This window comes from Oryzias latipes, chromosome 18 (genome assembly GCF_053564925.1).
Source record: "Oryzias latipes strain Hd-rR chromosome 18, Olatipes_Hd-rR_3.1".
NCBI classification, from domain to species: Eukaryota; Metazoa; Chordata; class Actinopteri; order Beloniformes; family Adrianichthyidae; genus Oryzias; species Oryzias latipes.
The window spans coordinates 34620155-34637046 of NC_136254.1; positions in this window are offsets into that span (position 1 = coordinate 34620155).

Consider the following 16892-nt stretch of genomic DNA (forward strand, 5'->3'; position numbering starts at 1 on the left):
ATAAAATTAAAGAAATGTAATAAATAAAATCCGATTTTTGATGTCATTTTTGTTTTGAGGATTACAACCAAAAACAACAAAATGGAACGTGCGTGACGACATTCTAGGAACTAAACAGAGTGCAATAAAACGCAGCCTGCGTTTATAAAAAAGAAAACAGCATTTTGAAAAGGTAAAGTATACAAAATCAAATTAATACAGTTAAGTTTGATTTCTGTGCAAATGCCAAGAACGTCAGTGCACGGGTAAAACGCAGCAGCATCGTCTTCTTTCGCTGTACATCTCTAGCAAAGACAGTCAGCTTGCGCTGGAATGACAAAACAGCATCAAGCATTCGCGGCGCCTGCAGACTTTCATTCAGCTCGTTTAGGTGGCCTGTCAGTCATATCCACCAAAAAGTGCAGCTTTTCCAGCCGCAGTATCTTCTAGTTGCAGGTAGTTCAGGTCTTTGCTTTTCAGGAATGTTTTCACGTGTTCTAAAAAGACGACAAAGTGACGCAAAACGTCACCCCTGGTGAAGGAATGAATAGTTGGTGTTTTATTTTATTATTTTTATTATTATTATTATTTATTTTTCTGTCTTACGTTTAGACATTGAAGTTTAGTTTTATTGCTTAGTGTGTTGTAACCTCTTTTGAACTTTGAAGGAACATCCTGAAGTGACATTCAGTGAAGAGGTTTTATGACTGCAGCTCCAAGCTCATCCTCCTTCAGAGGAAGGAGAGACTTTGATCTTCTAATGCCATTTGGAAGACTGGGCTGTAATTCTGTCATGGACCGTAAATTAACCATCCGCTCTCCTGTGGAGAACAAAAGCTGCACTTTGACCTAGTGCCTGCGATGGAGTTCCTGATGTCCAGAGTAATTTATGGTGGACCGGATGGGGACTTATTTTAACGTAGCACCATGCGTTGCTTTGAAATCATTCCCCTGAGGAGGCGGACTGGATCCGGGGGGCTGCAGTCTTCAACTATAAGCTGGTGAAGACAAGCGGGACATTGATCAGCCAATCCGATTGTTCCGGGGTGGAGATTCGGCCGCCATGTTGGGTCATGGAGGAGGAGATTTGAACCACGTTATAAGACCATTGCTTTGGAAGAATCCTTTGTTCCCAGACAGCTGCATGTAATACGAATGTAATTTCTTACGTTTTGCAGGCTTTGGATTTGGGAACCCAGATGATCTGTTTTACTTTGTTCTTGAACTATTTGTTAGGGAAATAAAAACTCTGTATTTTTATCTGTTCGAATTCTGGTCTTATTCTCCCGACTTCTTTGAGCACGCGTGGAAAACTGCAAAGCAACAGATTTTTTCCTACACTGGACAGCCATCGGACTTTGTTGTGTAGCAGGAGATCAGAATATTCGCTTTCAACTTCATCAAGCAATGCACGGAACTGACGGCGGATCAATTTACATCAGCCACCTGTTTAACGGTCCGCTAAAAGTTTAAAAAATAAAAATAAGCCCTGCTGGTAGAAATGTGTGTCACAGGCTATGACACAAATTTTCGTTGACAGAAATGTTGTAGTGGCGGTCATGTGCATTTTAGGTCTGTTAGCATCAGGGGATTGTGGGGTGCGGTCTCCTGATCTAATTAGGGCTCAGCATGAGTGTTTCTGTTTGCCTACGTCTCTTTTCATGTGGCCGTTTTGTTGTTCCACCTTAGTTTATTCTTCCTGTTATGTTGTTTCTTTATGTTGCACCATGAGTGTGGGAGGGGGAGAGGTTGATGACGGCTGTGCAATGTTCAATGTGATGTGTGTACAAAATAAATGGGCTTGTTATGCTGGAAAGGAGAGTGCGCTCTCAGCTTCTCTTTCTGCCTCGTCCTCTCTGAGACTGTTCTGAGTCGTGCTGCGTTTTGGACATGGACAGTTCTCCAACGCACCCAGTTGATTGACAGCTGAACTTGTTGACAGATCGGATCCCGTAGTTCCCGCTGCAAGTGACGTCCCAGCTGGGCGTTACAATATTTCTTCTACACATTCTTCAGGAAGCCAATAGTGCAGTGCTAAAGAGCTGCATGCGGCTCCTGAGCCGCGGGTTGCCAACCCCCGGGCTGGATAGATCTGATGTTGCTCGCCGTTTTTGTTGCAACAGTGTTGTCAGCCCTGGGTTGTACGCTAGTGGGAGAGAGTGAAAGAAAGGGTATCATGGGAAATTAGTCTAGGCGATCTCTGAACCAACTCAGAGGTGAATTTCTAATGAACACCAGTTATTTCATTCATAATCATTATTAAAAGACCAAAGACCGTTTTAGCTATTTTTTTTTTTTGTGTTCATTTTTGTGTTCAAAACTACCCTCCAGAGCCGAAGGTTTGTTCCTGCAGCTCATTTGAATCATATCAACTATGAAAAATCATTCACACACTGAGGTGTAGAAGAGCCAGTGTACTCTACAGGCTGACATGTCCACACAAGCATATTTGATAATAAAATTGGTCTGGCATTTGGATTGAAACATGCAAAAACACCCGTCTTGACAGACTTTTAGACATGATGAAGAAACTCTAAACATCAGTGGTGTTCCAGCCTCCTGAGAATCACCAGCAGTCAGAGACCTGATAGTAATCCAGACAAACCCTTCAGTAGAGGTGAGTAGGGGGCAAACATTTTAACAATGTTGTTGCAAATAAAATTAATGATCTATTTCATAACTCTTCCGCTGTCCAGCTGATGGGTTCTCCACAAGCCTAAAATGCTGATAGATTTCTTAAACTTTACTAAACATTAGTGCTTGTACCTCAAAAAGGCACCTTTAGTCTTTTTAAGACACATGACATCAATATTTCATTCACGTGAGCAACGCCAGCAGATGAGCCCCATAGTTTATTATGAGGCATGATTATTTCAAACTTGTCGTTGGTCTTTTTATTATGATTATGCTAATTTTAGCCCAAATTGTTTTTTGAAGAAATATTTGAAAATGGTTTGAATTGAAAAAGGTTAGGCCCTTCAGAGTGTGTGAACGAACAGCACAAGGCGTTGAGCAGATGAAGAAACTGTTTTTTAAAGACACCAATAATTAACACAAAAAAACACTGACAGGAAACAGGAACAAATAAGGGACACAAAGTGTTGAGTCCAGTTCAGTGTTCAGGTTTTTCCAAAGCTTTTGTTTTGCTGATGCTCTTTTTAGTTCCTTTACTCTTTGTGGTTTGAGGTAAATCGCCTTCATGTCATTATCAGGTTTAAACAGGAAAGATCTGACCCAACCTGACCTGACCTAGAAAGACAAAAGGTCACAAAAAGACCCATCAAAATCACAGTCCTTCTGGTGGAATCTATACTAACACATTTAAAGAATATTTTAATAAAACAAAATCCTGTTAATACAATTCAAATCAGTTAATTTTGTTTTAACAATAATGTTCACTTTCAGGATTTCTTAGTATCTAAAACACACATGAAATAATTCCAAAAACCCAAATATATTTACTTTAAAGGGTTGTATAGCTCTAAATATCAGTCGTTGTGCAACAAACACATTTTCAACGAGTCAATGAGTGTCAGTAAATGCAAACCGTTTACGACAAAACTACCTGAAACAGTCCAAAACTGACAAACTGCATCAACAGAAGACTTGGTAAATGAAAAGACACACGTCTTACTTATGGCCCCCCCCCCACCTATACTTATTTCTGAGAGCTCTCTGCTTACAGACTCTCCCAATAGCTTAAAGCCCCCCACACCCTCCATCTAAAATTACGGTTAAAGATATAGGATTTATTTATGTTCTCTATCATCAGAAAAAGGCCACAAGAACATTTTATAACACAGAAAACACCATTTTCACCAGAGCAGGTCGTTAAGTCACTGGATGGGTAACATTTCTTCAACAAACTTGTAATTATTTTCTTTTTTATTCCTCTTTAGGTCTACACCACATGCAGCAGTCATGCCTGTAAACTCATCCAGCTTGGGTCAACATTTGCTAGACTGTCACACTTTAGAAATTGTAGTCGGCGTCTACGTCAGCTTCGTTACATCCAAAGCCCTCATCATCATCCCCCTCTGTGTGCTCATCCTCTATCTGGGTCTTCAAAGATGGCGGCAGCAGGGCTCCTTCAAAGCTGTGAGCCACTCTGACGTCTTCGCCTACCACCTGGCTGCCATGGATCTGTTCTGGGGTCCTGTGTTTGTCTGCTTTTGTTGTGGGTCATACTATAAGAGACTGGTGCTTCTAGAGTTGGGAGCCTGTATGTTCTCCTTCTGTTTTTATGGAGAGTCCTTTTTTCACATGCTGACCTGTTTGGAACGGTACCTGGCTGTCGTTCATCCCATCACTTATGTGGGGCTGAAAAACACCCGCGGAGTCAAAATCAGAAACATCAGCATCGCATCGACTTGGCTTCTTTCCTTTGGAATGTCCTGTTTTCATGTGAATAAAACCTCAGACTATGCTGGTTTTCAGGTTATTTTTTCTCTGACTGTTTCCATTTCAGTCATAACGTTCTGCAGCCTCTCTGTTCTCTGGGTCTTGAACCGACCAGGACCGACGGAGGGAGGGGCAGAGAAGGAACAAGTGGACCCAAAAAAGAGAAGAGCTTTCCACACCATCACAGTCATAGCGACCGTCCTGTGGATGTGGTTTATCCCATTCCTGCTGTCCAATGTTGTCTATAAACTTCCCGTGGAGGACAGGATGGCCAACTGTTTGCTGTTTCCATGTTCGACCTTTTTCAGCCTGCCTTCTGGTTTGGCGTCACCTCTACTGTTTCTGCACAGAAATGGAAAAATGTCTCTTTGCTTCTGCCAAGTGAAGTCATAAAACCATTTGATTTAAATGATCTCTAACCAATTTTGTTATAATAGAAGTAACCAGTCTAAGTAAAAAACACTAGAAATAAATAGAAATGCAATGATTCATATGTTATATTGAAATGTCTGTAGATTGTCTTCTGTGTAGAACAGCAACAGGTACTAATGCATAGAGACCTGGCATGTTTACCTGGCATTGGGTCTGGTGAACGCTACTTCTATTTGTTCTGTAAATGTAAATTATTTATTTAAAAAAACTGAACAAACTAAGTCTAGGGCTGAATTCGATTTGCTTCCCTACCCCTCTGGCTCCTCCTTAATGCTCCAATTGCAGGGACATTTTGAGCTGTAGTGGTGTCTGAAAATGATTTTTTTTTGGAAGAGTTTTAGGGCTGGGTCTCCCTCTGTCTTTAGGGTGATCCATATCACTGTGACGTGGAGGGGAAACGCATTTCTTCCGGGGTTTTTTTTTAAGTTATAAAAATGATGTTATTTTCCAAGAGCTGACAGCTAACAAAGATGACCGGCAACTATAGGTGATGTTATTGAGTGGTAGTAACGTCTGAATTTGAAGACACTCTTTTTCCATATCTCCCCATTTGGAGGGATAAATGTAGGGGTTGGAAGAACCTCGGAGTAGGTGAAGAAAATTAATTTGGCCTAAAACTGACTGGTAGTATTGATAAACTGATTATCATTGTTACCTTTTTTTAATCCACGTTGATCAATAAGAAATGTTCCAAACTTTTACCATTTCCTTTTTTAGGCTTTTTGTTTTCATCTTTGAGAAGCAGTGAACTTATGTCTCTGAGTTTGTTGACATACACACCAAATATGGGATTTTTGTTAACTTTTTGTTTTTAAATATTTTTGAAGTGACTATAATAACAAAATAATCCAATAGCCTTTATGTAAATATGGTAGTTTTCTGAGAAGAAGTCCACAAGCGTTTCCTCCACATGGAGTCCAATGGTAACATTGTTTTCATGTTTATTGGATCCCTATTAGTTGTGCTTAGCAGACATCTTCTCTTCCTGGGGTCCTTCACAAGAAACACAACACAACAAAACTCATTAAAAAAAACATTCATCTCATTGATCTTTTACTCAGACATACACCTTATGACAAATATGCCGCTTAAAAATGTGTCCTCAGTTGCTTTTTAAAAACATAATTAGATTTTTTTCCCATTAACATTACTGGTAAAGAGTTTCACGCTAATACTGCCCTAAAACAAACGTTTGTTTAAGTAATGTGTCTTTGCTCTTGAAATCTGAAAACTGAACAGTTTCTTGCATTTGTGATTGGATAACCATGACTCTAGATTTCTCTTAAACTGGTTAACAATAAACACTGGATTCTGCAACTTCAACGGCTTCCAAGGGGAATTGACAAATATCAGTGATGCTCTGTCCTGACCTTCTTAGCCATCTCAGATCAGAATGCAGTAGCCAATATTGTCTGGCGGTAATTTAGTTGTACGACGACTAAAGTTCAACCAACTAGTTTGGCCAAGTCAGCAGACAGACATAACATTGATGTCCTCTGAGTACAGACACAGCTCCACCCATACACTAAGACTCCGATCGGTCCTGACCAAGACAGTTTATCATCCAGATGAAGTCCCAAGAGCTTAGCTTCTGATACCTGTTCTACACTCAGATATGAATGAATGAATATATATATATGTATATATGTTTATATAGATATATATTTATTTTTATTTTATTTATTATTTTTTTAACTGAAATAGCAAATGTTTGATTAATCACAGTTATCTGATCTTTGTAGGTGTGTTAACTCTTAACCTTTAACCACTGTAAATGCCAAACCAGTTACAAAGGGAAGACATGGAGAGCAAGAGCTAAGCTACCATCTGAGTTGGAGAGCTGATCAGTGTCTCATTCATTGCATGATCCCGAACAGTCTCAGAGAGGGTGTGGTAGACAGATGAGCAAATTGCACAATCTCCTTTCTGGCATCAAAGCCCATTTATCAGAGTACAACACACAAACAGTGTACAACATAATTGTTAGTTGCCTCAACAGCATTCTCACTCATGGTTCAGGATTTCACATTTCCCCGGAGTCTTGGTGGCCATTGGCGGGGTTAACCCCCAAGTAGCCACAGTGTGTTTTTGGATGGTGGGAGGAAACTAGAGTGCCGCATAGAAAGATCCAAGCCTGGTTTTGAACCTGCTTTGACGTGAGGCAAGAGTGCTAACCACTACACGACCGTGCAGCCCATAACTTTGAATGTTATTTTAATCGACTGTGTGTTACATGTCAAGTTACTAAACTGAAGTATATACCCCAGTAAATAACATAAACAGAAACTTTTACTGTCGGGGAGCCGGTTTAGCTCGTGCTGGTTCGCGGCGCCTTCCGTCCGTGAAACCAGGGTTCGACTCCGGGTTGCTCCCTGTTCCCTTCTCAACCCCTGTGCCAGTTCCAAGCCCGGCATGAGAAGGTTGCGTCAGGAAGGGCATCCGGCGTAAAAACATTGCCAAGTTTACCATGCGACTTGTTCGCATGGTAAACTTCTGGTTTACCATCAGGGTAAACTTCTCCCTGATGGGAGAAGCCGAAAGAGGAAGGAGAAACTTTTACTGTCAGTTGATATTACCTTTGAAAATGTAAAGGAGGTGTCGGTTCAAACTCATCTAATGCTCATTATGTGACAAAGCCCAGTTTATGGAATTATATAAATGCAAGGTAAGTAGAAGGACAACCCAAGCAGAGCCACGTGCAGGACAAAGTCAAAAAATGGAGAATGAAAGATTCTGGGAGAGAGCGTAGAAGTAGATGATGTCATCCCACTGGGATCAAGCATGGTAGTTTCTGTGCAGGTACAGGACAGGTAGCAACAGACTGACAGGCAGGTTTAAAAAGGTTAGACCTGGAAACAACACACACTTGAGTTTTTCACTCATCAGTAGAGACTTAGACACACCGTTGGAAATGAGCACCGCTATGAACCACAAGCAGAACGCCACCCATATTGCTGTGATGGTGTGGATGCTCTCTGCTTGTGGGAATCCTGCTCCTTTTCCCCGCCTCTCCTCCCTGGGCCTGGGCGAATCAGAGCACGGACAACCCTAAAATTGCAGAAAGTTATCACGATGATGGAAAAAGCCAAAAAGCATAATATCAAGATAACAGTTTGTTCTTGTCTCAAAAACACTTCTAAACCGGATAGTCCGAAGCTCAGCAGCCAAACAGCGGTGATGCTGAGGTTTCTGATCTTAACCCCAAGGCCGTCTTTGATCTGCAGGTAGAATATGGGATGAACAACAGCCAGGTACCAATCCACACATGTCAGCAAATGGAAAAGAATCTCTCCATACATGGATAGAGAAAAAAAAACAGCTCCCCAATAATAATAATACGACTGAATTGTTGCAGAGGTATCTCCTAAATAAGCAGCAGATCAACCCGGGGCCACAAGACAGCTCCATGGCAGCAAGGTTGAAGGTAATGACGTCATAGTGGTGCACAGATTTGAAGGAGCGCTGCTGCCGCCATCTTTGAAAGGCCAGGTAGACGATAAAGGTGCAGGGAGGGATGATGAGGACTGCTTTCACCACAAAAAAACTCAAGTTAATGAAGAGTTTTGTTTCATAGTTGGAGCAGATGGATTCTGGGGGACGATCATAGTGGGAGGAGTTGTTAACGGACATGCCTGCCGCTTATATTGGGTACCTAAAGAGGAAAACAATTAAAAGATTATCAGTTTAATTTGACTTTAAAAAAAAAAAGGTTAAGGATAATCTAAAAGATTGGCTAAATTCATCATAAGCACTGAGACTGAAACATAAATTTTCGTTTCTTGGCTTCAAGACAAAAGTGGAAAAATTTGCAGTTCCTTGAATGATCTTTGGAGACCGTTTTTGTCCCAGAGGTTTCTCTTTCTCCTCCTTAGGTGCAATCAAGCCAATGCTACTCACCTGGTACCGCCCTTGGTGTTTCCTCTACCGCGCCCATTTGTTGTGGTTTTCCTGTTGCTTCCAGCCTGTGACCAACTTCAGGTTCACGCTATTGACCAACCATTCCATGTTTCCTAGAGTGTCTGCTTCAAGACTAGTAGGTCATGGGTTCAAGTCAAAACCTGTGTCATAGCAAAGACCCTGAACCCAATGGACCCAATCCCACTGGTGTCTGCCCCTCCATCAATCAGTGTGTACCACTCCTTCTGTCAAACCTGTCTGTTCCTTGGAGTTGGTGTCCTACTATGGAACCCCTGACGTGTTCATTTGGCGGCGATCCCACCTCTACAGTATGTTCTCGTCCTCTTACAGACCAGAAAAACATTGGCCTTGGTGTCCACTTCAGCGACTGAAGTGAAGCCAACCCAGTTTCTTTTCTCAACCTTGGTTTAGTCCTAGCCAACGTTGTGGATCAATCTCTCTAGCTTTCATAAACTGTCCGTCCAGAACCAGACTCCAGGTTAAAGTCCTGTCATATGATTGTGTGAAATGTTTTCTCCACATTTGACCCATCCCCGGGAAACTGTGAGCCTCAAACATAGGAACCATTTGGTAGTTTACCCCCAGTTCAACCCTTTTATGCCAAGTGTCAAACAGGGAGGCATTAGGTGCAATTTTAGTCTTCGGTGTGACTCAGCTGTGGATTTGAACCCACAACCTACCAGTCTCAAGACGGACACTGTACCATTGAGTTGTCAATATTTCTACCTGGCTTACTCCGTAATAAATGGTTGGTTTCTATGTTCATATTTGTTTCTGGTGGATTCTACCTGAAACCTTACCAGCCAGACTTCCTTGTTATGTTTTTAGAGGACCACGTTCTCGTTCTGTAGCCGTCCTCAGGAGATACACGAGTAAACAGTGAAGACCATGTTTTACTGCACTGCTCCTCACCACAGTGTCCACAAGTTTTATTCAGAATCACTGAGTGAGAGGTGGTTCCTCTACATTTACTCTGAGTGATCGCTCTTGTGTTTGGTCGTGTTAGGACAATGCGCACCAAAACCACTCGCCACAAAGACAGCTTCTTCCCCCGAGCTGTCACTCAAATGAACTCCTGACTACTCAAGAACACGGAACGAAACCACGGCAACTGTCACACCGGAACTACTGCTGCATTTTTACTTCCTTTTTTATTTAGCTATGTTTATTTATTCCCATATCTACCTTCTTTTACTTTCTTTTTTATTATTTATCCTTTCTTGTCTTACACCTTCACACTTTTTTGTACCTTGTTAGTTGGCACGAGAGCACAAGACACTGAAGCCAAATTCCTTGTACATGCGCTGTAATTGGCCAATAGAGCTGATTCTGATTCAGTTCCCCAGAGAGGGAAGAGGTTTCCTCTAACCCAATACTCTGTCCAGCTTCCCACAATGAATGATCTGGGTCAGACTGACCCGTATTTGACTTGTCTTTAGGTTTGTTCTTACATCACTAACACTTAGATGCTTCAGTCACTAAAATAGTGTCTTAATACCAGAGCCGCCACAGGCGACAACTAAACAACACCCTCTTTGACCTACTGGAAGTCCTTGACCTTTTTCGAACTCCTTGAACCGATAGGCTACACCTTAGGGCCGTATCACACAGCCGCTACGTACGTTTTGCGCATGTTGCATAGATGAAAATTGGTCACATATGAATGTACGTGCCAAATGTCAGAAAAGTTGTGGTCTTTCCATACAAATTTAACAGATGTATCAGGAATGAACCACGTAAAAAGCAAGGATGGAGTACAAACGAACCAGGCAAAGAACACGTGAACCTGCTGTTTTATTAAAACATTCCCCTGGGCCGCACCAGTTGTAAGTCAGCAAAAGAGCCCACAGAGACAAGGGACACCCGGTGGGAACCGCAGCTGGCGAGATCTGTAAGAAGGGCCTGGCGTGTGTCAAGAGTTGCATCCGTGCTCGCCGTCCCCCGCCCCCTCCCGTTCCACGTGGTGCCAGACATCACGCCACAGGAGACGGGTGGGGGGAACAGGAGACCGCCACTGGGTATCGACTACTGGAGGGGTGAAAGATCGTTCAATTTATCTACCCGTAACACAACATGCCAATTGTGCATGAACGGTGCGTGATAGTTATGCTGTTTACATGCAATTCCCTAGTGATTTGTATTTAATTTATGTAATATTAATGTGACATGTGTGCTGTATCCGTGATATAAAAATTATCCATCTGTGTTACATGCGTGAAAAGACATCTGTGGAACGGTAGTAGAAAGCCACAAATTTGCGCATGCATCTCACAAATCTTACACAAAAACAATTGTGTAAGATTTACGTAATAATTGTGTAAATAGACAGCACAAAGCTGCATTTCTCCACTTCAGAATCCACTGGAATAACGTTAATGGCGTTGCAGATGGTTGCAGAGTTACGCTAATTAAAGGAATGTCAGCACTGGAGCTAAAGCCTCTGTAATAAAGGGTTGATACATTAAAAGCAGTCAAATTAGATGAAGGCATTATATCAACTAAAAAAAACTCTGGTTTTAAAAAAGGTAAATATCGGTGAAAGTGAACAAACTGCTAAGCTGCCCAAATAAATGCTGAATTAGTAAAAAAAAACATCAAAATTAAAGGGCAAAATAACAACATTTAGATTTAAAACCCAATGTTTAGACTAATACACCGGCTGTTTAGGCTTTATGATGATCATCACTTCTTTAGGCAACACATTATAAACTTAAAACAGTTGGAAACATTTTAAACAAATCTATCAAGAAGTGTCTCCTGGACGAGATAAACTCACCTCCTCAGAGTTTGTTCTCAGACCTGTGAACTTCTGTGGACCCTGAGCCTCCGGTCCTCCTCCTGCACGGCTGATGGCATTTATAAGCACTTCAATACACGTGTGTTTGCATGTTTGATAGAATCGTTCTGAACCGTCTGGACGATTTCCTAATCAAATGTATTCAAAAGCATGAATCAAACCGCTGAAAGCAGACTGCTCCATGTTCCTGGAGAAAGAAAATCGGCTTTTTCCAGAACGATGCTGACCTCATTCAAATGAGCGGTGGAACCAGCTTTCCTTCTACACTATGAGGTCATGGCAGAGGCTGCTCATCCTTTACTGCTCTGTTCATCTCACTAGTGCCAGTTCCTTATAAGTGAGGCTGAAGGATAATAAACAAATACATAAGTATTTGTGCTAAAGCTTAAAGCCTGACGGGGTCTCCATTATTAAAGTACAAAGCCTGATCCATCCTCATTTTTGCATCAGACGGTTGTTTCATCTAACGGAATAAATATTAAATTAAAATAATAGTACTTTGATCCAATTATTTTTAGGTTTTAAGTCATTTTTCAGTAGAAGCGGACTACGTAGTACATAGAAAACCTGCACTGACCCCAAACCAGAGGAAAGTGGTTTATATTCTAAACATCAAGTTAAGTGATCCAAAGCATCAGTTTAGAGGAAAGTTTCACCTCTCAGCACTTGTTTTTGAAGAAAAAGGTTGTTTCTAAAGATGCAAAGTCTAAAAGTAGATCGCTTATATAAAAGAAATATCCTCCATTAACTCTAATCATTAAATGTGAACCAACAAAAACTATCTTTTCTGACTGATAAAATTCTTTCCAGACACACATTTACTCTGTTTCAAGCAATAAGGTCAAGACAGCCATGAAGGCCAAAAAGCCCCTAGATCCTGACAAGTCCAGGATTCACCCAGACCTTGGTATTGAGAGCTATTATATTTCAGAAGTAATAAACCAAACACAAATAGGTTTTTCTATTGGTTTATATTCAATTAATCAATAAATACATTTGATTACATCATGATTACACCGACACTAAAAGCTAACAGGAAACTGCTTTGATCACAAAGGATGAAAAAGACGATAAACTAAAAAAGTAATCCAGTTTTAAATAGGAAAATACAGATCATACAATAAAAAACACAATCCCAAAAACAACAAACGTGAGAGGCTGCCATTCTTTTTCCCCTTCAATCTCATAGTGATCACCTGTAAAAATTAAAAACTAAAACTTTCCAGGAGATGCCGTGTTCCCTTAAGGATCCACTCCAATAAAAATTGTGCTTTTGGTGTTTTCATATGCAGCTTGTTTCTTCTGATGAAAAGTGGCAGTGGCTCCATCCCTCAGGAACTGCCTTCCCCTCAGCCTCAGATCTGCAGACTCAGTGTTTTCTTTTCTTGGCTTTTTCTTAATTTTTTTTTATATGCTGTTTTATCGTGTTTTACTGTGAAACAGTTTGTGATTTTTATCTCGAAAGGTGCTAATAATATCATTATATTGAAAACACATAAAAACAATATTAAGATTGAAACGGCATTTCTGAGTATTTCTGTTTGTCATGAATCAGGTTTAGACGAAGAAATGAAGTTGGTAAGAACCTGTAAGGCTCCATTCACCCTGCTCTGCTCCATTCTGATCATCCACCTGCAGACACACAGATCCATGAAATCTGGATCAGAACTGGACGGCTGGATAGATTTGATGTTGCTGCCATTTTTGTTACACTGCTAATGTTAGGCTGAGGGTGTGAGGGGCTGTAAGCTAGCAGGAGAGAGCATACACAAAGGGATGATGAAAAAGGAGAATGGGCAACTTTTCTAACTTTGGATACATTTCCAGAAGAAACCCACTTTCAGTGTCTGGTGAATGGACCACATGACAGTCTTCCAGCTCTGTGCAGGTACAGCACAGGTGACACCAAAGCGACGGGCAGGTCAAACCAGTTTAAAACAGCAAACAGAAAACTTTTGACCTTTTTAGCCAGAGGCAGTGATTCATAGAGAGCATTAGCAACCAGGTACGCGATGAACCACACCCAGAGCACCAGCCAGATGGCGGTGATGGTATGGAAAGCCCTCCTCTTAAACTGGTCAACGCGCTCCTTTTCCCCGCCTCCCTCCCCTGGCCTGGGATGGATCAGAGCGCAAAGAACAGAGAAGCTGCAGAATGTAATCACCAAGATGGAAACAGCCAGAAAGCAGACCAGAGATACGATGCTTTCGTATTTCACCACAAAGGCATCATAACAGACCAGTCCGAGGCAGATCAGCCAACCAGAGGCAATGCAAACATTCCTGATCTTCACCCCACGAGCGCTCCTCAGCCCCATGTAGACGATGGGATGGACAACAGCCAGGTACCGATCCACACAGGTCAGCGTGTGGAAAAACATCTCTGCATAGAAGACCATGGAGAAGGTGCAGGATCCTATTTGTCTGGCTGCAGGACTGTCTAAGTATCTACCACAGAGGTAGAAGATGAACCCGGGACCCCACAGCAGCTCCAGGACAGCCAGGTGACAGGTGATGATGTCAGAGTGGCTCACAGGGTTTGAGGAGCACTGCTGACGCCATCTTTGAAAACCCAGATGGAGCACAAAGCCACATAAAGGGAAGACCAGGAGGAACTTCACTGCAGAGAAGCTGAGAAAAGAGATGAATTTAGCATCTGAGGAGTTGGAGACCAGAAGAGCGTCAGACATGGACGAGAAGTTTACCAACATGTCTGCTGCATCTGACTGACCTGAAGAGGAAGAAGACAAAAAGTTCATTAAACTGGACCATTCCCTATCCTCCAAATGTTTATTAGTAACTGCTGCTGTTTTGCATTTTATAGTTATTTTGATATTTCTCATGTTCAGTCTCAAAATACAGTTTCAGTTCTAACTTTTTTTTCAACAAGGAAATAAAGAAAGTTACACAAAATAGGAAAAATGTTTTGAATGTTGGACGTAGTGGCCAGCAGGCTCCACCTACTTTCATTGAGGAATCTGATTGGTCAGTTTATATTGAATAACTTAAAATAAAAATGAGGATTATCAAGAAGATATTAAAAAAGGTCCAGAATGGTTCTTCTGACCAATAGAATGACGGAGTAACAGCTGTTTTTACTTTATAAAAGTCTATGGGATTTCGGCTTCTTTGGGACCAGCGGGTACTTCCTGTTTGGAACGCCAAGGGGGAGGAGTCTCTCAGCCTCATAAACAGTCATGAGTGTGACACGGGTAGTGCCAAAAACAGACACTGTTCCTGTGGCCAATGGCTTTAAAGCCCCACCCTCACCTAAAATCATGATCAAATCTAAAAAAGCAAAAAGTTTAAATTAAAATTCAAGAGGAAGACAAAGAAAAATCAAAGTTCAAATTTCAAAACAGAATCATGTACTGATAAACATTTTTCTTCATAAGGTAACAGTTTAAGGTAAATCATTTTTATTTTTAAGTTTTCACATTTGTTTTACATTTTTTTTTATTTACAATATTTCTTTCAAGTTGACATTGTCTTCTTCAAACCGGTTTCAAACCTAATTTTTCTTTGTTTATTTCCAATCTGGTTTTTCATTCGCTTAGAAACTCCTCCCACTGAAACCCTCAGAACCGTCACAGCACAGTTCAGTCCAGAACTGGTTAAGGCATGGCCGCTGCAGCCTGAACGTTTTGTACTATTCTCTAGTTACGGTTGATCTAATGTACACTGATAATCTGGAAGGACTTGTTTTCATTCTTCTAATCAAGACGTTTTATGAGTTTGTGAATTTACACACACAGCAAGTAATACGTGCAAAAACACAATTATATCTGAAATGTTAATTCTTCATAATAAATTCTGAAAATAAACCAAAATATACTCATTAATACTTTTAAATGTTTGTGGTTTTGAAGTTGCCAACTGTGAACCAACGGCCTGAGTCTGACCGTGTCAGATGTGGAGTTCTTCCAGGTGTAGAATCACCCAATCTGTGTTTTGACGTTTTTTTAAGATGCACATCGTTGGATTTTATGAAATCTTAAAACTCATGTCCTCCCACGTCAAATAATTGTAGGATGAGGGTTTCAGTGTGAATGCATGGAAACACTCACCTCTTCAGCAGCTTCGGTCTGACTCCCAGCATGCAGTAAAACCTCAGCTGCTCTGGCTGAGCGGATGATCAATGGACCTTTGCTGCTGTTTTTACATGCTTCATGAAATTCAAACACATGAATTCATTCATCAACCGGCTGTAACCGCAGGTCTGTCTGGGAATTTTTCTCAGAAAGGTTCACTTCCTACGTGACCACCGAACGACAGGTCTTCTGCTGATCTTTATTGGAATTAAGAAACAAAACAGTTCAAACATTTAAGGCTTAAAATTTAAACAAATCCCAAAGAAAATGTTTCTTCTTTGGAAAATGGAATCTTAGAAAAACAATAGATTTTTATTAAAGGCAAATAGATTTTACAAGGTGAACGGACAGCAGCTAAAGAAAATGTATCCAACATAAATACATAAAAATGTAGTTATAAATGTAGTAATTCAGAAACAAACTAGACAATAAAAACAGATATCAACAGTTAAAATGCAAAATAGAAAATAAAACAAACACCGGAGCTTTTAACTCCAATGTTGACGGTCTTTGAACTAACGTAACTCTTTAAGCGTTTACGAAGTTAACGTAGTTTCAACAGAATCTGAAGCTGAGAAAAGCAGATTTGTGCTGAAATGCTACATTTTACAGTAGAAAAGCGTCCGTTTTCCATCTCAGAATCTATTGGAATGACGTTCAAGGTAAAAACAGTAGAGCTCTCCGAAAACAGTTGGATTATTACTTCAACCCAATGCTTGAGTTTTTCATATTGGATTATATTTTTGGAGCAATACCAATCTTTTGGATTACAGTGGTTTCATTTGAGCTTCATTTATGATTCTTTACCTTAATTTAAATAAGCCAGTGTAAACGTAGTCCCTTTGTAACCTTAGAGTTGGGTTAAAAACAACCCAACTTGGGTTATTTGTAACTATAGAGTGTTTAATAAGAAGATTTGCGGTAGTATGAAGGGTGTGTTATTTCTCCAGTGCATACTGAAATTTAAAAAAGAGAACCTGATTCTGTCCAGCAGCTGTCCTGACTGAAGGACTAAACTGATCCTGCAATTCTTCTGACTTACTGAGCAAACAATTCAGCTCCACCACAAACTCAGAAATCACCAAAATCCACACACATCTAGTACCTGGTGAAAATGATTTTCAGGTGTAGTCAATGACCCCCCCCCCCCCCCCCCCAAAAAAAAAAAAAAAAAAAAAAGAACTGATTACACAACAGGGTGATAAACAAAAATGCATGGGGCCAATATCTCTTATGGGGTTTAAAAAGAAGTTTAAAATTCACCAAAAAAAAAAC